Here is a 22218-nt window from a genome sequence, read left to right as displayed (position 1 = left end):
AAAAGCAACAACAGCAAAAATAGACAAGAGGGACTACATCAAACTAAAAGGCTTCTGCAGAGCAGAGGAAACCATCCACAAAATGAAAAGGCAACCTACAGAATGGGAGAAAATATTTGCAAATCATATATCTGATAAGGGGTTAATACCCAAAATAAAGAAAGAAATACAACTTACTAGCAAATAATAAACAATCTGATCATAAAATCAGCAGAGGAACTGAATCAACATTTTTCCAAAACAGACATACAAATGTCCAACAGGTACATGAAAAGTGAGCCCCCAACAGGTGCTTGCTATCACTAATCATCAGGGAAATGCAAATCAAAACCACAGTAAGATATCTTACACCTGTTAGAATGGCTGTCATTCAAAAGACAAGAGATAACAAGTGTGGGAGAGGATGTAGAGCAAAGGGATCCCTCTTGCACTGTTGCGGGGAATGCAAATTGGTGCAGCCACTATGGAAAACAGGACGGAGTTTCCTCAAAAAATTAAAAATAGAACTGCCATATGACCCAACAATTCCATTTCTGGGTATTTATATATCCAGAGGAAACAGAATCACTATCTCCAAAAGTTATCTGCACCATCTATACCCCCATTTTCCTTTTTTTTTTTTTTAAGATTTTTAAATTTATTTGTCAGAGAGAGAGAGAGAGAGAGCGAGCACAGGCAGACAGAATGTCAGGCAGAGACAGAGGGAGAAGGAGCCCGATGTGGGACTCGATCCCAGGATGCTGGGATCATGACCTGAGCTGAAGGCAGCTGTTTAACCAACTGAGCCACCCAGGCATCCCCCATTTTCCTTTTTTTAAAAAGATTTATTTAGGGGGGCCCGGGTGGCTCAGTTGTTGGGCATCTGCCTTTGTCTCAGGTTATGATCCCAAAGTCCTGGGACTGAGACCCACGTCAGGCTGCCTGCACTGAAGGGATGCCTTCTTCTCCCCCTCCCACTCCCCCTGCTTGTATTCCCTCTCTCGCTGTCTCTCTGTCAAATAAATAAATAAATAAATCTTTTAAAAAATAAAGATTTATTTATTTATGAGAGAGAGAGAGACAGAGTGAGTGAGTGTGGCGGGGAGGGCCGAGGGAGAGAGAGACTGAAGCAGACTCCCCTTTGAGAGCGGACCCTGACTTGGGGTTTGATCTCAGGACTTGAGCCAAAATTAAGTCAGACACTTAACTGACTGAGTCACCCAAGCACCCCCACACCACCATTTTCATTGCAATGTTATTTATAATAGCCAAGACAAAGAAACAACCTAAATGTCCATCAACAGGTGAACAGATAAAAAATGGTGATATTTATCTATACAGTGGAATATTATTCAGCCACAAAAAAGAAGGAAATCTTGTCATTTGCAACAACATGGATGGACCTTGAAGATATTATGCTAAGCAAAATAAGCCAGAAAGGAAGACAAAAACTGGATCATCTCACTTATATATGGGATCTAAAATAACAAACTCACAGAAATAGAAAACAGATTGGTGGTTGCCAGAGCCAGTGGGTAGGGAGTGAGGGAAATGGGGCAAGGGGGGTCAGAAGGTACAAACATCCAGTTATAACGTAAATAAGTTCTGGGAACGTAAGGTACAGCATGGCGACTACAGTTAACAATACTGTGTTATTTATTTGAAAGTTGTTAAGAGAAGAAATCTTTAAAAGTTCTCATCACACACATAAAGTTGTAACAATGTGAAGTGATGGGTGTTAACTAAACATGGTAATCATTTCACAATATATATATCTATATTAAATCATTACATTGTATACTTTAAACATAATACCATGTTATATATCAATTCTATATCAATAAAACTGGAAAAAATAGAATTCTAATCTGGCTCCTGCTTAAAATCCCACAATGACTTCCATGACTCTTTGCATGACCTCCAATGTCCTAGGTGCTCAGGGCCTATCTTCTTCAGCCCTGTCTCACCTCCCACATGTTGTCTCTCAAGCCCAACAAATTCCTTTTAGTATCAGCTATCACAAACACGTAGATCAAAAATAATTGTACCAATCTAATACTTTTTACAGATCCACCGTAGAAAGTAAAACTGAAAAATGTTTTAACCCATTGGGGAGGAAGATCCTATGACTTAAATTCATAACCCTGCTTTTGCCTACTTCCCTAGACTTAGGAAATCTGTTCATTGCATCCCACCCAATAATGGTGTTAGAAATAGTTGGAGGTACTGTGATCAATTCCATATTTATCAGAGCAGAAAATGCATTAAAGTGCTAACCGTGCTAAAGTTTTACAATGATGGAAAAAATAATGACAGATCATTATGTATTGACATGGAAAGATTTTATGCTTTTAAGCAAAAAACTACAAATTGCCGAATTATTTTTCAGTGATCTCAAAGTGCCCAGCATAGAGTAGGTCATCAAAGAATACTTACTGAATTGAAAGAATATGGTCCCAGTCTGTTCAAAAGAAAAAAATATTACGACCTAACACACACTCAGAAATAAGTCCTTATATTTCCATCTGCCTAAAAAACGTTGTTCTAAGGACAAGGCCACTTGGTCTGGGAAGCTTTAACTTTCCTCGGCTCTGGTCTACACAGCCCCCATGATGGGAGGGGAGGTCACAGTGGCCAGCCCGGGCATACACATCACACAGCTCATGGGAATCGTTGTTGCTGGACTCTTCCGTTCTGCTCTCTCGGTGGGAAAGAACAGGGAAGCCCAGCCACTCCCAACCACTGCTCAAAGTAACTTCAGGTGAAAAAAGCTCAGGACAAGACAATTATTTAGGACGCTGTTTTATTTATACCTAAGGAGAGACACTAGAGTATGAACCCCCAAGGGCCTGGGTCTTGGGTGGGCCAGACATTGTGGGTGGGTGTCTTTTAAGGTTTGGCGAACCTATGCCCTAAGCAGTGGTCATGCTCCAGTAGCTGAATCTGGGTCTCAGGTCTCTATGCTCAAAGTTCAGGGAGAGACAAGGAGTCAGGCAGGTCAGCCTGGACGACCATGTGAAATCCCAGTGGCACTAGGGTGAGGTCAGAGGAACATCTGGGTGTAGGTTAGAGGTCACTGGAGAGCAGGAGGGTTGGTTACAGGGGCCTGAAAAGGCTGGGCGGGCCTTTGGTGGTGGCTCTGGAATATTCAGGAGGAATTTGTCTAAATTTAAGAGACATAAGGGAGTTGAGACTTGTAGAGGAAGGGTCACAGTTCATTTCCTATCTGCCAGGATGATGTTTGTCTTAGTCTGCTCAGGCTGCTTTCACAAATTACAACAGGCCGGGCAGCTTAAACAACAGGTATCTCTCCTAGTTTTGGAGGCTGGGCAGTCTAAGATCAGGTTGCCCATATGGCTGGGGTCTTGGTGAGGGTCCTAGTCCTGCCTTGTGAGTAGTTACCTTCTTGCCGTGTCCTCACCTGGTGGTGGTGGCTGGGGGAAGGTGAGCACATTCTGGTCTCTCTGTCTTCTCACAAAGACATGAATTTGACCATGAGGGTCCTCATCTTCATGACCTCATCCCAGCCCAATTGCCTGGCCAAGGCCCCACCTCCAAATACCATCCCATCATGGGATTAAGGGCTTCCATACATGAATTTGAAGGGGCACACAAACAGCCAGTCCACAAGAAGGGCTGTGTGAGTGCAGGGAAGCTGTCCTGCCTGCTTACAAACTCCAGGCCAGTCAAAGCAAAAAGCATGCTGGGGCCACAGGTAAGGGTGAAGAGATAGAGGTCAACTCCAATTCCATTCGGGCACTCAGAGACAAGGCAGAGCCTAAGGGTTTCCCCATCATGCTCCATGGGATCAAGGCCCTTCAGAAGGTGAGGCCTAGAAGTAACCATTAGCAAGGCAAGACCTTGGCAGGGGATAGCCAGAGGGACCTCTCAAGACTTTAGGTCAGGATTGTAAGAGGGCTGGAAATCAGGAAGCCTGGTGGGGGTAGATCTCAGACTTAACAAGCCAAGACTTAACTTGTAAAGCCCATCAAAACTCTACTTGCACATATGTTATCGCATTAGATTCTTAGAACAATACAGACAGAGCCATTTACTAATTTATTGATTATAAATCCTTATGGTCTTTTAAAGTTTTTAATGAAAACCCATTTCTAATATTCATTATGATAATCAGTAAAGTGCCTGAGACAGAGAAGTTACAGAGATGCCTGAAGCTCTTGTAATAGCCACCTCTTGAGTGTGGACTTATTTATTTTTTCTTTTAAAGATTTTATTTATTTATTTGACAGACAGAGATACAAGTAGGCAGAGGCAGGCAGAAAGAGAGAGGGGAAGCAGGCTCCCTGCTGAGCAAGAGAGCCTGATGTGGGGCTGGATCCCAGGCCCCTGACATCATGACCTGAGCTGAAGGCAGAGGCTTTTTTTTTTTTTTAAAGATTATTTATTTATTTATTTATTTATTTATTTTATTTGATAGAGAGAGATCACAAGTAGGCAGAAGGCAGGCAGAGAGAGAGGGGGAAGCAGGCTCCCCGCTGAGCAGAGAGCCTGATGTGGGGCTCGATCCCAGGACCCTGAGATCATGACCTGAGCTGAAGGCAGAGGCTTAAACCACTGAGCCACCCAGGCACCCCTGAAGACAGAAACTTTAATCCACTGGGCCACCCAGGCGCCCCAAGTGTGGACTTATTATTTTTTTTTTAAAGATTTAATTTATTTATTTGACAGAGAGAGATCACAAGTAGGCAGAGAGGCAGGCAGAGAGAGGAGGAAGCAGGCTCCTCGCTGAGCCCAATGTGGGGCTCGATCCCAGGTCCCTGGGATCATGACCTGAGCCGAAGGCAGAGGCTTCACCCCACTGAGCCACCCAGGGGCCCCGGTGGACTTATTTTTTAATCAACTTTATTGAGGTATGATGTACATATAACAAAATGTACCCATTTTAAGTATATTAATTTAAAGGTACATCGGGTACATTAAAAGCAGCTTGATGAATATTTCCAAAGGTATACACACATACAACGACCACTCCAGTGAAGAAGGATGGAATATCTCCATCACCTCAGAAAGTTCCCCCAAGCCTCTTTGCAGTTGGTCCTCCCTCCCTCTTTGTCCCCAGGAAACCACTGACCTGCTGTAATGATAGCTTAGTTGTGATTGTTCCAGAATTTCATATAAATGAATTCATCCATTATGTACTCTTTTGTGTCTGGCTTCTTCATTTGGCATACAGTTTTTAAGATTCATGTATATTGTGTGTATCAGTAATTTGTTCCTTTAAATTATTTTTTTTAAGATTTTATTTATTTATTTGACAGACAGAGATCACAAGGAGGCAGAGAGGCAGGCAGAGGGGAGGAGGAAGCAGGCTCCCTGCTGAGCAGAGAGCCAGATGCGGGGCTCAATCCCAGGACCCTGGGATCATGATCTGAGCTAAAGGCAGAGGCTTTAACCCACTGAGCCACCAAGGCACCCCTGTTCCTTTAAATTATTGACTTATCTTTAATTTGTATTGATTGTGCTGCAATTTATTTACCTATTCTCCAGTCAACGGATATTGAGTTGTTTCTGATTTTTTTTTTTAAGATTCTATTTATTTATTTGACAGAGAGACAGTGAGAGAAGGAAGACAAGCAGGGGGAGTGGGAGAGGGAGAAGTAGGCATCCTGCTGAGTGGGAGCCTCACGTGGGTCTTGATCCCAGGACCCTGGGATCAAGACCCAAGCCGAAGGCAGATGTTTAATGACTGAGTCACCCAGGTGCCCCTGGGTTGTTTCTGATTTTTGCTTATTACAAATAAAACTGCTATAAACATTCAAGCACAAATCTTTCTGTGGATATATATTTTCCTTTTTCTTGGGTAAATAGCACAGAGTGGAATTACTGTTATGTTATGTATGATGACTTTATAAAGAACTACAGATCTGGGGAGGCTGGCTGGCTCAGTCAGAGGAACACAAGATTCTTGATCTCCAAGTTGTGAGTTTGAGCCCCCTGCTGAGTGTAGAGATTACTTAAAATCTTTTTAGTTTTTATTTTTATTTTTTAAGATTTTATTTACTTGAAAGAGAGAGCAAAGAGAGAGAGGGAGAGAAAGAGCACAAGCAGGGGAAAGGGGCAGAGGAAGAGGGAGAAGCAGATTCCTTGCTGACAGGAAACCTGACATGGGACTCGATTCCACAAGCCCAGGACCTTGACCTGAGCTGAAGGCAGACATTTAACTAACTGAGCCACCTAGGCACCCCTACTTAAAATCTTTTTAGGAAGGAAGGCAGGCAGGCAGGCTAATCTGTTTTCCAAAGCAGTTGTGCCATTTAATACTACTACCAGCAGTGAAAGAGAGTTTATTTGCTTCATATCTTCACCAGTACCTGTTATTGTCAGTCTTTCAAGTTTTAGCCATGCTGGTGGGTGTGTATCTTATCATGGTCTTTTTTTTTTTTTTTTAAAGATTTTATTTATTTATTTGACAGAGAGAGTGAGAGAGCACAAGCCAGGGGAACAGCAGAGGGAGAGGGAGAAGCAGGCTCCCCATCAAGCAGGAAGACCAATGTGGGGCTCGATCCCAGGACCCCAGGATTATGACCTGAGCTGAAGGCAGATGCTTAACCATCTGAGCCATGCAGGTGCCCCTATCACGGTCTATCATATTAATTTGCATGTTCGCTAATGGCTAATGATATTGGGCATATCTACATTTGTTTACTAGCCATTTTTATTTATCTTCTTTTTTAAAGATTTCATTTATTTCTTTGCAAGAGAAAGCGAAAAATAGAGCTTGCATGAGCGGGGGGGGGGAGGGGGGACAAGGGAGGGGCAGAGGGAGAGGGACATGCAGATTCCCTGCTGAGTGGGGGACACAACATGGGTGACCCTAAAAGCCTGGGATTATGACCTGAGCTAAAGTCAGATGCTTAACTGACTGAGCCACCCAGGTATCCCTATATATCTTCTTTAATGAAGTATCTGTTCAAATCTTGTCTTTTTTTTTTTTAAATTTTTATTTATTTATCAGAGAGAGAAGGTGCGCACACACAAGCAAGCAGAGTGGCAGGCAGAGGCAGAGAGAGAAGCAGGCTCCCCTCTGAGCAAGTAGCCCGATGTGGGACTCAATCCCAGGACCCTGGGATCAGGATCTCAGCTGAAGGCAGTGGCTTAACCCACTGAGCCATCCAGGCATCCCCTTTTGTCTATTTTTTTTAAAGATTTTATTTATTTATTTATTTGACAGAGATCACAAGTAGGTGGAGAGGCAGGCAGAGAGAAAGGGGGAAGCAGGCTCCCCGCTGAGGGCAGGACTCTGAGATCATGACCCAAACCGAAGGCGAGGCTTAACCCACTGAGCCACCCAGGTGGCCTCTTTTGTCTATTTGTATACTATATTTAAAAAAATTCATTCAGTAATTTTTTACTGAAGTGATTGTGGTAATCATGGCTGTTTCCTTTTTTTACAAGTAAGGAAAGTAAGTTCCGAGGAGAAGCCTTACCCAAGCTTTCTTAAAGAAGAAAACCAGCATTTGTGGTAGCAATCCCAAGTTCTTCTTCCCAACTGTTCTGCACAGGGAGGGTCTGATATCCTCAAGCTATGCCAAGTGACACCCATATACTTAGGTGGCTTTACTCAAGGTACCTAAATATTTGAAACTGATCTAGAACCAACTGATATTTTAGCTTCCTGCCTAGTAAAAATAAAATAAAAAATCAGGCATTCACTTAATTAATAGAAGACACCCTATGTTCATGGATGAAAAGACTTAATATGGTTATGATGCCACTGCTCCTCAAATCAATCTATAGATTCAACATAACCAACATCAAAATCCCAGCTGAATTTTTTAATAGAAATTGAAAGGCTGATTCTGAGATTCATATGGAAATTCTGGGGTCCCAGTGTTGCCAAAACAATCTTGAAAAATAACAAAGTTGGAGGACTCATGCTTTATGATTTCAAAACCTACTATAAATTCATAGTAATCAAGACAGAGTGGTGCTGGCATAAGGATAGACATCGAGTAATAGATAGAATTAAGAATCCAGAAGTAGGGGCACCTGGGTAGCTCAGTGGGTTAAAGCTCAGGTCATGATCCCAGGATCTTGGGATTGAGCCCCTCATCAGGCTCTCTGCTCAGTGGGGAGCCTGCTTCCCCCTCTCTCTCTTCCTGCCTCTCTGCCTACTTGTGTTCTCTGTCAAATAAATAAATAAAATCTTAAAAAAAAAAAGAATCCAGAAGTAAACCTTTACATTTATAATCAGTTGATTTTCAGCCAGGGTGCCAAGACAACTCACTAAGGAAAGAACAACATTTTCAACAAATGTCACTGGGACAACTGGGTTACAAAGGATGAAGTGGACTCCCACCTCACACCTTAAACACTATATATTTCTTGTAAGAAGTACAGGAAGAAATCTCTGACCTTGGAGTGGACAAAACACATGTAACAGAAAAACACAGCAGATAAACTAAACTTTATCAAAATTAAAAACTTTAGCACTTTGGGGCGCCTGGGTGGCTCAGATGGTTAAGTGACTGCCTTTGGCTCAGGTCATGATCCTGGAGTCCTTGGATGGAGCCCCTGCATCGGGCTCCCTGCTCAGTGGGGAGTCTGCTTCTCCAGCTCCTTCTATTGCTCTACTCCGTCTCTCTGTTAAATAAATAAATAATATCTTTAAAAAAAAAAAAAAAAGCCTAATACTTAAAAAAAGAAAAACAGCACTATCAGGAAAGTAAAAAGACAGTCTACAGAACGAGATAAAATCATTGTAAATCAGAAGTCTGGTAAGTGGCTTGTATCTAATGTATATAAAGAACTCTTACATTCCAGTATTAAAATGACAAATAATCCAACTAAAGAATGAGCGAAGGATCTGAACAGACATTTCACCAAAGATATGCAAATGGATCCTAGCCATCACAGAAATGCAAATCAAACCACAATGAAATACCACTTCACCCTAGTAGAAAAGACAGATAACAACAAGTGCTTGGCTTAATAGCCAAAAGGTGGAAACAACCCAAATATTCATCAATTAACGGACAAGTAAAATTTCATACTATGGAATATTATTTGGCAATAAAAAGGACTTAATTACTGGTTATGTGACTACATGGATGAATCTTTTTTTTTTTTTTAAAGGACTTTATTTATTTATTTGACAGAGAGAGAGAGAGCACAAGTAAGGGAAGCAGCAAAGGGAGAGGGAGAAGTAGACTCCCCATTGAGTAAGGAGCCTGATGCAGGGATTGATCCCAGGACCCAGAGATCATGACCTGAGCTAAAGGCAGATACTTAACTGACTGAGCCACCCAGGTGCCCCAATATGGATGAATCTTGAAAACATAATGTCAAGTCAGTCACTAAAGAACATATGTTATATGATTCCATTTATATGAAATGTCTGGAGCAGGTAAAATTATAGAGACAGCAGATTAGCGCTTGCTGAGATCTTGGGGAGGGAATGTGGGGGAAATGGGGACTGAGTGCTAATGGAGACAGCAGTATAATGAGTGCTAAAATTGATTGTGATGGTTGCAGAACTCCGTGAAGGTACTAAAAACATTCATTTTTATACTTTAAGCCACTAGATGAATTATAAAAAAACATTGTGCAAATGTCCACTTTTATAAATTATTAGACACTTTCTTAATTGGGAAACAATTTTATAAATACAGCTACATTACTGTTTTGTAGATAAAGCACTTTTTTTTTTTAGAAGCCCACAGAGCATAACACAAAAGGATACCATTATTCAATACACTTCATATTGGTTAAGTTATTTGCTGAAATTATATCTCTATGGTGCATTGATCCTGCTTCAAAGGAAGGTATAGCAAGAATTTCCAATATGATGATGAACAATGTGTGGACTGAAAAGCAGAAGAAAATACCGATAGAATTGGATATGAAGTAAATATTATGTTTTCTTCAACGTTCTATCCATATTGTTTTGAAATAAAAGAACATGTTCTAAATATTAACACACACTCACACGAACAAGAAAAGTGACACAATCCGTAAAACATGCAGAATACATCCTTAACACATTCTCGATCTCTCTCTCTCTCTCTCTCTCTCAATCTGGCGGCTCTGCCACATCCAGAAACAACTAGACAACTGTTTGCGGGGGAAGGCTTCTCCGCCCAGTATCCCCAAGGAAAGGAACGTTTCCGACCTGCCATCTTCAGGGCTGGCACTGTTTGCACACCTAACCTAGGTTCAGAGAGGGTAGGAGCCCCTGTATACACCAGGATGTCTTTTTTTTTTTTTTTTTTTTTTCAGGGAGTGCTTCTGTGTTTTCATGGTAAGAGGGGAATGGAGGTGGGGGGTGGCAGAAGACACTTTGTGGGCCCTCCTTTCCCAGGGTGCTCTGTCGAAAGAGGACCCCTCAGCGAGCAGCACTGCCACCTTGTGGCCGGGGACGGTACCACATCTGGTTGAGGCCCTGAGGACCCCCAGTAGGGCTCGGTCATACTAGGCAGAAGAAAACATTCCGGTAATTCAGTAACGTTCTTTCAAACATCATTTTTATTGTCCTTTCTTAATATAGAAGTAACTCATGCTCGCTCAGTAAATTTTAGAAAGTTGAAATAAGAGAAAATAAAAACTGTCAGCCCAACCAGGAAAGATAACAAAGGTTGGGCACTTGGATGTATATTTTCCTAGTCTTTTTTTTTTTTTTTTTTTTTTTAACAAAAGTAGGATTAGACAGTACATACTATTTTTTCCATAAGCTAAATATACTGTGCCAGTATCCTTCCACTTGTTAAACATTGTTCTGCAATTTTTTTTTTAATTAAGGAAAAATAATGGGCTCCTATACACAAGTCATCCAGCCTCAACAATTGTCAGCACCTGGTTGATCTCACAACATTTTCAATGCCCATGCCATATTCCTTTCTTTAGGTGGTTGGGCCATAGTTTATTTAACCAGCAATAAAGAGTTGTACATTTAAATTATATGCAATTTCTTCACTAACGTATTGTTACACTGGGATGAATGAATCTGTTACTGAATCTTTACAGAAGTGCATGGTTATTTTCTTGGATAAATACTCAAGTTAAAACTGATATGAACTTTGTATTATGTCTCATATATTATCCAGATACTTTCCAGTTAGGCTGAATTAGGAGCCTTTTGAAATATTAAAAAAATGGAGAAACTTCTCCACATGTAACAGTGAGGAGAGACTAGTAGAGAAAACTTACAATAATAAAAAATACTGTAAATTCAGCAACACTTCATTTTTTTTAAGACTTATTTTGTTTTAGAGAGAAAGAAAGAGTCAGAGCATGCATGAGCAGGGCGAGGGGCAGAGGGAGAGGGAAAAAAGGAGACTCCCCACTGGGTGTGGAACCCTATGCAGTGCTCAATCCCAGAAGCCTGAGATCATGACCTGAGCCGAAATCAAGAGTCAGATGCTCAACCCAATGAGCCACCTGGGCACACCATAAATTCAGGAACAGTTTAAAGGGAGTTTTATTTTTATTAATCACAATTACACCTATATATTTTTCCTTCTAATCTTTGATTTTCAAAAATTCCAATACCACAGAGAAGTTGAAAAGAATAGTACTATGAGGGTGCCTGGGTGGCTCAGTGGGTTAAAGCCTCTGCCTTCGGCTCAGGTCATGATCTCAGGGTTCTAGGATCAAGTCCCGGATTGAGTCCCCCATCAAGCTCTCTGCTCAGCAGAGAGCTTGCTTCCCCCCCTCCCCCACCCCCTGCCTGCCTCTCTGCCTACTTGTGATCTCTGTCAAAATAAAAAAAAAATAGTACTATGAGCATCCCTACTCTCTATCAAACTTTAACAATTTTGAACATTTTGCAACTTTGCTCTTTCTCTCTCTCTCTATATATATATGCATGAGTTTCTGCTGAACCTTTTTTTAAGGTTTCACTTATTTATTTTAAAGATTTTATTTATTCATTTGAGGGAGAGAGACAGAGGACGAACTGTGGGTGGAGAGAAAGCATGAGCTGGGGAGAGGCAGAGGGAGAAGCAGAAGCAGAACCCCCTCCCCCTCCCACTGAGCAGGAAGACCTCTGTAAAGTTTTATCCTAGGACCAGGAGGTCACATGATCTGAGCTGAAGGCAGACACTTAACCACCTGAGCCACCCAGGTGCCCCTTTAAGTTTTATTTATTTAAGGGGCACTGGGTGGCTCAGTTGGTTAAGCGATTGCCTTTGGCTCAGGTCATGATCCTGGAGTCCCCAGATCGAGTCCCACATCAGGCTCCCTGCTCTGCAGAGAGTCAGCTTCTCCCACTGACTTCTCTCCTCTCATGCTCTCTCTTTCTCAAATAAATAAATAAAATCTTTTAAAAAATACTTCTTTAAGTTTTATTTATTTAAGCAATCTCTACACCCAACGCGGGGTCTGAACTCACAACACTGAGATCAAGAGTTGCATGTTCTTCCAACTGAGCCATCCGGTGTCCCTTGCTGAACCTTTTGAAAGTAAACTGCAAACATCATGCCCCTTTACCCTTAAACACATTAGCATACATCTCCTAAAATAAAGGTATTCCCTTACATAACTATGAAACCAACAATAATTCCATAGTATCATCTAATACTAGTCTATATGAAGATTTCCCCAATTGTCCCTAATTACAGTTTTTTTTTTTTAATCAGGTGCGATCCAAGCTCATGAATTGTTGCATTGTTTAATCCAGATTAGTCTCTTCTTTCTTTTTCCAAGACATTGTCCTTTTGAAGATTGCGGGCCAGCTTTCTCTTTTTTTTAAGGTTTTATTTATTTTTTTATGAGACAAAGAGAGAGAAAGAGCACAAGCAGGTGGAGCAGTAGACAGAGTGCAAGGGAGAAGGAGGCTCCCCACTGAGCAGAGAGCCCAATGTGGGACTTGATTCCACAACCCTGGGACCACGACCTTAGCCAAAGGAAGATGCTTAATCAACTGAGCCACCCAGGTGCCCCAGGCCAGCTTTCTTACAGAATGTTCCACATTCTGGATGTAGTGATTACTTCCTCATTGTGTTGTTCAGCCTGTTCCTCTGTCCCCTGTGTTTTCAGCAAATCCGAAGTTAGGTTCAGAGACCTTCTATAAAAGAGGTGTGCCATACTTGATCATTTTATTTATTGGTCCTGCTTGTAAACCATTCTTTCCTCTGAGGTACATGGCCTATATAGTACTCAAGTATTTGTTAGATAAAGAATTTGCTTGCATCCTCGTGCAGTGATTTTTAAGAGCCAGTGTATGGATCACTGTTGATTTCTTGTTTTGTTTGTTTTTAATATTTTAAAAAATTTATTTATTTGACAGAGAGAGAGAGACAGACAGAAAAAGAGCATAAGCAGGGGGAGCAGCAGAGGGAGAGGGAGAAGCAGGCTTTCCCCTGAGCAGGAAGCCCGACATAGGGCTTGATCCCAGGACCTGAGCTGAAGGCAGATGCTTAACTGAGCCACCCAGGTGCCCTGATCACTGCCAATTTGAAGATATTTTCAACAGACATGAGCAAACGAGGAAAACAGGGACTATGGAATGAGTTTTCCAAAAAGCCAATTTTATTTCATTTCAAAGACTTGTTAATTCACCTGACAAATTACTTACCAATTCCAAAGGGAAAAATAGTAATTTAACAGTGGAGAAACACAGTCACCACCATTCTCACCAAGTGATCAAAATTAACATTTCTCAAAACAGTACAAACCAATGTCATGTGCTTCTTGATGTGATATACTGAGAAAGGACACATCACTTCTGTGGTATTCTTGGCAAAAATGCACTGCCTGAATAAGATCATGAGGAAACATCAGTCAAACTCCAACTGAGGGATATTCTACATAATAACTGGCCTGTACTTAAAATTTTAAAAAGTCAATATCATAAAAGACAAAGAAAAACTGAGGAATTGTTCCAGATTGAAGGAGACTAAAAAGACATGACAGCTAAATGCAGTATGCGATCCTAGACAGGATCCTGGACCAGAGAAAACAATAGCTCTTAGGAGGAGGAGGAGGAGAAGGAAGAAGAGAAAGAAGGGGGAGGGGAAGAGGAATGGAAAAGTGGAGAAGAGTGAAGAGGAGGAAAGGAGGGAGCAGGGGAGGAGAAGAAGGGAGGGAGGAGGGAGCTGCAGCAGCAGGGGAGGGGGACATTACTGGGACACCTGACAAAATCTGAAGAAGGTACATAGATTCAATAATAGTACTGTATCAAAGATATTAAATTTCCTGATTTTGATAATAGTACTGTAGTATTTCAGGTTAAGAGATGCCATATGTGGGCACCTGGGTGGCTCAGTGGGTTAAAGCTTCTACTTTGGGCTCAGGTCATGATCCCAGGGTCCCGAGATGGAGCCCCACATCGGGCTCTCTGCTCAGCAGGGAGCCTGCTTCCTCCTCTCTCTCTGCCTGCCTCTCTGCCTACTTGTGATCTCTGTTAAATAAAAAAAAAAAAAAAGAGATGCCATATGTGCAACTTACTTTTAAATAGTTTAGGTAATAAATTTATTTGTATAGAGACTACTTTCTCTCTGTGTGTGTGTGTGTGTGTGTGTGTGTGGAGAGAGAGAGACAGAGAGAATAAACCAAATACGGCAAAATGTTAGTACTTTGGAAATATGAGGGAAGGGCATATAGGAGTTCATTGTACTATTCCCGCAATTTTTTTATGTTTGCAAACATTTCAAAACAAAAGCTTTTTAAAAAGCAAAATCTGTTTGTAATTTATCACTGTCATTCCCATATTATTAGAATTAAATTTCGTTTATAAATGAAATGATGTTGATAGTAGATGGTACTTACTGTCAGTGAGCTTCTTGGCAAAGTCAAAAGTTAGCCAGCCCCTGGTGGGACTCTACTCCAGTCCTTTTTCCCAGTGCAAAAAATCTGGAAATAGGAGAGGCACTGTTTTAGTGTGTGTTCCTGAAAGGATGGACTCCTGTCTTCATCCAGAGGCAGGACAGTGTGTCCTTACTACTAGGCCAAGAACAGCTTTGTGGTGGCCTTATGGGGCATGAAGGACCTGCATCCCCATATCTTCTTGGGCACCCATCTATATAGCATACAACGTGAGCGCCCCTGGAAAGGGGAGTCGCCCCCTCTCTTGGCATGTGACTGGTTGGAGTGTCCTGGGGTGCACCAGAGCTGATCATAGGGACGGAGTTGACATCTCCGTCTCTTTCTGGAGATAGCAATCACAGAGTGAGAAAATCATGGCAAGTGATAAAAGTGGGCTCTTAATTAAGCCCCTGGCTACATGGGGCTTGAGTCTTGATGGCAGGGTTGGGATTTAGATAAGCCAGGGGAAAGGGTGATGATCTTCCTTTCTGGGGGTCCCTTAATACACTCAGTAGGTGGTCAGAAAGTGGCAATGTTGTCATCATAAACTCCAGAAAACAGGAGCAGCCAAAACTCTGAAGATTTGACCAGCTCTTGCTTCCTATATCAGTTTTTGGTGGGAATATTTAGCTGACCAAATAGAACCCGGGGTGTGCCAGACGGAAGGATGAGGCAAGCTCTCCTCCTTCTCCGTTATCCCAGGAGAGCCTTGGAGGATGCAGGGTGCACAGAAGCAGGCGAGATTAAGAAATGGAGCTCCATCCCTTTGGGCAGAAAAAGCAGGAACTTGAATCTGCTCTGTGAACCCTAGGAGGGCTGCTGGACAGGGTGAGAAGTTTCTGCCAGGTGTCTGGATTCCACTGACAGCTCTGTGAGCACAAGTGAGGGTACAGGCTGGGGGTGGGACCCAGAGCAGGGGAGAAGCTGGAGTCTCAAGTGGGAAGAGGAGCAGGTCACGCAAACTTCATCAGGCGGGGTCAGGAGAAGCTGCTTCTGTGCTGGACTGGGGCAGTTATTCCAGATTCAAGGCTGGGGGCCTGAGTCAGGGACCATGATGACAGTGGGGAAGGGCAGTGTTTGGAGTCCCTATTAAGGATGGACAGGGGAGACTTGGGGGAATAGGGAGCCAGAAATAGCCACAAGGTCGTGAAGACAGGGAAACAGGGATGAGAAGGGGGTGGGGTTGAGCACCAGGCTTACTGCTGAAGGAGCTAAGCGAGCTTCACCTGTGGTGAGGGTCAAGCCTCAGGGGCGGGGCTGAGGAAAGGCCTGGGGGAGACTGGGTCACTGGGGAAGACAGGGTGATGGCTGGGGTGGGGGTGGTAGGGGAGGACAAAGACAGGAGTGCAACCCTAAGTCCCTACAGATGGGCACTCAGTAGGTGTGAGGCGGGAGAGTTCAAGTCTAGCCTCAAAACAGGTTCAGGGAACAGAGGGCCAGAGATGTGGTCATGAGAGGTCAGGAACTCCTGACTTCCCCGGGGGTGGGGGTGGGCTGCCTGCCTGGCCTTGCCTGCAGAAGGAATTGGCTCTTGTCCACTGCTGCATCACCAGCGGAGGGCACGGAGGCTGCGACGCGGTTTCACATATGCCTGTCCCAATCCAAGCGACCTCAGGAGCGCCGTCTGCGACGTAAAAAGTTCCGTCCCGACCAGGCAAAGCACAGGCCCCGAGGTGGCACATGCTCGCGGCCCGGGGCAGTTACTCTGCCCGCGGCTTCCACGCCTCCCCGCCGGCTGCCGCGGCCACGCGGGCGCCCAGTCTCCGCCTAGTCGGCGGCGGCGGCGGAACCCGCTGCGCGAGATCCGCGCTGCCGCCGTCCGCACGTTCCCGCCAGCTCAGCGCCAGGGGGCGGCGCTGCGAGCGAACCGAGCCGAGACCTTGACCCCGGCCCGGCCCTAGGGGAGTGAGCGCCGGGCTTGGGAGCAGTCCCTGCGCGCTCTCTGGCTCGCTCGGTGGGAAGTCCGGCCGGCCGGCGGGCAGCAACCCGAAGACTCCCGAGCGCAGGGCCTCAGGGAGGACAGCTCGCAGAGCACAGGGTCCCGTCACCGGCTCGGGTTGGGGGCCCGGGGGGCCGGATCCTGGGAGGGCGGGGGCGAGAGTGGCTGCGGGGCGCGACAACTGAGAGGCCGCTAGGTGCTCACTGAGCGCCTAGTGACCCGCACGAAGCTGAAGTGGAGGGTGGGAGGGAATCATTTGCGCCCCAGAGAGGGAGGTTTTGCTGGTCCCCAGGTGAGGCAAACTAGAGCCCACCCCGGCCACGTCCCTACTCCCCGCGCCCATTGCCGGGCGCAGAGGCTCGGTTGTTGTCATAGAAACACTTGCTCTGGAGCTCGGAGCTCTGACCTCAGCCCACCGCTTTGCAACTCGGCAGGCTCTTCCGCCAGCCGCGTACACACGACGTAAAATGTCTGTCATTTCTTAAGCACGTACCCTGCACTCAGGACTGTGCCCGACACCCGGCTAACCCAGATTGGGGTACTTGCAGTCGACCTTCCCTCCCTGTGCCACCCCTGAAGCAGGATTTAGCAATTCCTCTCACTTCTCCAAAAAATCCACTTTTTAAAAAAAATTTTTATTTTTTGAAGGCTTATAGAGGAAACGAAGAAAAGAGGGGATTTTTATACATACAGCGGGGTGCACTATTTCATTCCACTAGACATCTCTTGCCTTATTCGCCTTTTTGGGTATTCCTCATCCACGCTTTTTCCGAGAGGCCTCTGAATCTCACCCGGTACCAAGCATGCCCTCCCAGACTTTCCTCTGGGCTTTTGAATCTCTCCTCCTTTCCCACGCGGAGAACAGCAGCTGGGGCCTGTCTTCCCGTTACTGCTCTTGAGAAGTCATGCTCAACAAAGACCCTCTCATGAGCAGCGTTCCCCTTCCACAGAGATCAACAATAGTTTTATTTCTGAAACACGTGGTTTCCTTCATACAATTGCCCTACAAATTCACACAGGATAGGTATTATTCCCATTTTACAGATGAGGAAACGGAGGTTTAGGGAGATTAAGTAACATCCCCAATATCACATGTGATAAGGACTGAACCAGTTTTTAAACCGAGGTGGTCAAGCTCTTTCTCCTGCCCCAAACAGCCTCACAGAGGAGGCAGTTTAAACAGCTACATCTGAAGTGATGTCTTCTGGCACATCTATGAGCGTTCATCACAGAAGTGTTGTGTGTGTGATGTCCCTTGCCTCATTCTGTGCTTCTTTGGTATTTGGACTCCAAGCACCATTTCTCAGATATAGAAATCATGTTAGAAAGTTAAAATGGATGACTTAGTTACCCATATTTCTGTCATTATTAGCAGATACACTTGTAGCAGAGGTACATAGTCTTGCTTAATCCTCACAACTCACTAAGAGATTAGGGCCTCGGTAAAGCAATTCCTTCTCACCCAATGTGAACTCCTCTATGGAAAATTCTGACATATGGTATTTTAAAATATAAGTCCCTGTGTTGGGATGCCTGGGTGGCTCAGTGGGTTAAGCTGCTGCCTTTGGTTTGGGTCATGATCTCGGGGTCCTAGGATCGACTCCCGCATTGGGCTCTCTGCTCATCAGGGAACCTCTTGCCCCTCTCTCTCTGCCTGCCTCTCTGCCTACTTGTGATCTCTCTCTATGTCAAATAAATAAATAAATAAAATCTTTAAAATATATATATAAGTCCTGGTGTCACAGATTTCAGATTAATTATAAATACTACAGAAAACTGCTATATGAATACTACATGTTCATACTATAAATACAACATAAATACTTACATGATAAGATCTAATGTGTCAGGTGCTGCCCTAAACACTTTACATAGTCACTCATTTGGTTATTACTAACAATCTTATAAGGTACGATTATTTTTTCAATTGTCGTTTCTTTCAAAGATATTTTAAAATTGAAGTTTCATTTATAGAAAATAAAACAAAATTTTAAGTACAATTCGTTGAGTTTTGACAAATGAAGATACTCACATAACCTTGACTTCAATCAAGATACAGACATTTTGGGGTGCCTGGGTGGCTCAGTGGGTTAAGCTGCTGCCTTCAGCTCAGGTCATGATCTCGGGGTCCTGGGATCAAGCCCCTCATCGGGCTCTCTGCTCAGCGGGGAGCCTGCTTCCTTCTCTCTTTCTCTGCCTGCCTCTCTGCCTGCTTGTGATCTCTCTCTGTCAAATAAATAAATAAAATCTTAAAAAAAAAAAAAGATACAGACATTTCCATCACTCCAGAAAGTTCCCTCTGCCCTTCTCAGTCCATACCATCCAAAGAAACCATGGTTCTGATTTCTTATACCATAGGCTAGCTTGTTTTTTCCAGACTTTCATATAAATGGAATAGTCTGGCTTTTTTTTTTTTTTTTTAAGATTTTATGTATTTATTTGGCAGAGAGAGACACAGTGAGAGGGAACACAAGTAGGGGCAGTGGGACAGGGAGAAGTAGGCTTCCCACTGAGCAGGGAACCTGACGCGGGTCTCAAACCTAGGACCCTGGAATCCTGACCTGAACCCAAGGCAGACGCTTAAGGACTGAGTCGCTCAGGCACCCCCACAGTCTGGCTTATTTAACATAATCTTTTTGAGATCTATTTAAGTTCATGCTTAAGCACATATGTAACATTAGTAGTTTGTTCCTTTTATTGCCCAGTAGTATTCTATTGTAGGAATACATCACAGTGTGTTTTCAGTTTACTTGTTGATGGACATTTGAGTTGTTTCTAGTCTTTGGCTATTATGAATTAAGCTGCTTATAAACATTTGTAGGCAAGTGTTTCAGTGAACAAAGATTTTAGTTTCTCTTGGGGAAATACATACACTGAGTAGTGTATATTTAACTGTATAGGACACTACCAAATAGTTTTCTAAAGGTAGTAGTATATTAAAGTAGTATACAAAAGAGGAAACTGAGGCCCAGCCAGGTTCATTTATTGCCCCCAAATAACTTGTGCAAGCATGTGTGTTCTGGAGTCTTCTCTCTCCTTGGATAGAGAGAGGTGGGAAGAAAGAGGGTGTGAAACCCACGGGGAGCTAGCCTTGAGCAGCGCTCTGTGTCCTGGAGGAGGGGCCATGTGCAGTCAGGGCCAGGCCCCTGGGCTCCAGCCTTTGGTGTAGCAGACCACACCCCCTGGCCCGCCACTGTTCCCGCAGACGACCCCAGCAGAAAGCAGCGGGTGGGCTGGGCGGTAAACTGTCCTTTCTACCCGGGCTCTGGTGAAACTCGCGGTAGAGTAGAGCGCTTGGCCCAGGATGATTCTCTGCGGACAGGTTTCCACCTCTTGGAGGGGATCCGGGAGCCCCCTCCGGGCTTAGCGGGAGTCTTTCAGACTTGGCTGCCCCAGATGCCGGCCCGCCGCCTGCCGAAGCAAGCAGCAAGCACAGCACGCGCTGGGCTCTTACGTCTTTTTGTCTCTTCTCCACTAAAGTGATATTTCAGGAGGCAGCTCACAAGGAGAAGTGAGATCACATTTGTATCATAAAATCAAGCATCTCGGTTGAATTATCCTTTGGCTGGAAAGACACCAACTCACAGATTCTAACAATAGAGTTGTTGACATTGAAACAGGAGTGGAGGAAATAGATTTTTTATAGAGAGGAAATCGATTTTTAAATGCTGGCATTTGATACAGACAGCCATTTGAACCAGATAATACCATCCAACATACAATAGGTAATTGACTAAATAGAAAGCAAACACATTTTCATCAATGAGAGGGCAACTGTCTTTTTATTTAAAATCTGAAGATACACTCTCAGGAGGCCCAATTTACCTGGCAGCTTTCTATCTTCCTTGTCCTTTCACACTAATATTTTGATTTCTTTGAAAGGAAGAAGCAAAAGCACAGAGGAAGTGCTCTTGATGAGAAGAGATTAAAGTCTAAGAGGCATAATCAATCTACAAGTTGTGCTTAGACCCCTACTGGGTACTCAGGTTAGACAATGGGGAGGCTCCAGAAGAGGTGAGGACTGGTCATTTTGCTGGGGAGCCAAGACTTGGGCAGAAGAAGCACTCAGGGAGCCATAAAGGAAGATCTCTACCATACAATTATGGCACTCACCATGAAAATTCACATGTCCCAAGACCATCATCATCCTACCAAAGCTGCAAAGTTCTCTGAGACTCGTTACTTTTTTAAAATTTAACTTATTGAGGGATGCCTGGGTGGCTCAATCGGTTAAGCGGCTGCCTTAGCGTTACGATCCCAGCGTGCTGGGATAGAGTCCCACATCAGGCCCCTTGCTCCACAGGGAGTCTGCTTCTCCCTCTGCCTCTGCCTGTACTCTCTCTAGCTCTCTGACAAATAAATAAATAAAATCTTAAAAAAAAATTTTTAACTTATTGACTAGGCAATATATTACCAAGGTTCAAACATTAGGAGATGTTAGGAACATTTTCACAAAGATCTCCTGCCTATGCCAACTCTTAGCTACTGGTTTTCCCCCACCCCTCCTCCACTGTTATTAGTCTGATCTCAGAGTTTCTTTATGTGCTAATAAGCACATAGAAATAATTTCCCCTCTCTTGCACAAAAGGTAGCATACTGCTCACTGTTTTACATCTTGCTTTTTCCCGTAAACTTATCTTGAAGATCTTTCCATGTCAGCATTCAGAGAGCTTCCTTGTTAAAAAAAAAAAAAAAAAAAAGAAAGAAAGAAAGAAAAGAAAATTGTTGTGGCGCCTGGGTAACTCAGTCTGTTGGGAGTCTGGCTGTTGGTTTGGCTTAGGTTGTGATCTCAGGGTGCTGATCTCAGGGTTGTGGGATCAAGCCCCACGTCAGGCTCTGCTTGTCCCACTCCCTCCCACGTTGCCCCCCTCCCAACATGTGTGCTCTCTCTCTTTCTCTAAAATAAATAAAAAGATAAAATCTTAAAAAAAATTTTTTTTTTCTTCTTTCTGATGCCTGGGTGGCTCAGTCAGTTAAGTGTCTGCCTTTGACTCAGGTCATGATCCCAGGGTCCTGGGATGAGTCCCTCATTGAGTTTCCTGCTCAGTGGGGAGTCTACATCTCCCTCTGCCTTTCCCCACACTGGAGCTCTCTGTCTTTCTCAATCTCTGGTAAAAATAAATAAATAAATAATCTTAAATAAAAAAATAAAAAATGTTTTTCTCACAGTGTGATAGTGTTTCACTGTATGAACGAGCCATAAATTAATTATCCATTCTTCTTATCTATGGACATTTAGGTTGTTTCCTGTATTTTTGCTATCACAAACAATAATGCAATGAATGACCTGGTGTATGTGTCACTTTGCCCCTAAGTTATATCCTTGAGATGAATTCCTTGAAGTGGGATCGCCGGGGGCAAAGGTAAGTGCATTTTCGGTTTTGAGAGATATTGTCAAATTGCTTTCTGCAGAAATTGTCCCACATTACCCTCTGTGTTTCCCCACACCTTCACCTCCACAGTGTCCTAGCAAAGGTTTAGAGTTTTGCCAAACTCTTACCGAAAAATGTTCTCAGTGCCATTTTAACTTATACTTA

General features: G+C 43.7%; 1 long non-coding RNA gene across 2 annotated transcripts in view; it reads right to left on the bottom strand.

The window, feature by feature from the left end:
- The window catches only part of LOC116590905, a 41245-nt gene extending 26458 nt beyond the window's left edge, over nucleotides 1-14787 (bottom strand). For both annotated transcript variants that reach the window (XR_004285784.1, XR_004285783.1), the window contains exon 1: nucleotides 14707-14787. This is a non-coding gene — a long non-coding RNA (uncharacterized LOC116590905). The remainder of the gene's footprint in view (nucleotides 1-14706) is intronic.
- Between the last annotated feature and the right edge of the window lie 7431 nt (nucleotides 14788-22218).

This window comes from Mustela erminea, chromosome 5 (genome assembly GCF_009829155.1).
Source record: "Mustela erminea isolate mMusErm1 chromosome 5, mMusErm1.Pri, whole genome shotgun sequence".
NCBI classification, from domain to species: Eukaryota; Metazoa; Chordata; class Mammalia; order Carnivora; family Mustelidae; genus Mustela; species Mustela erminea.
Note: the sequence above shows the minus strand (reverse complement) of the source record. Positions and strands in the feature narration are given on the sequence as shown.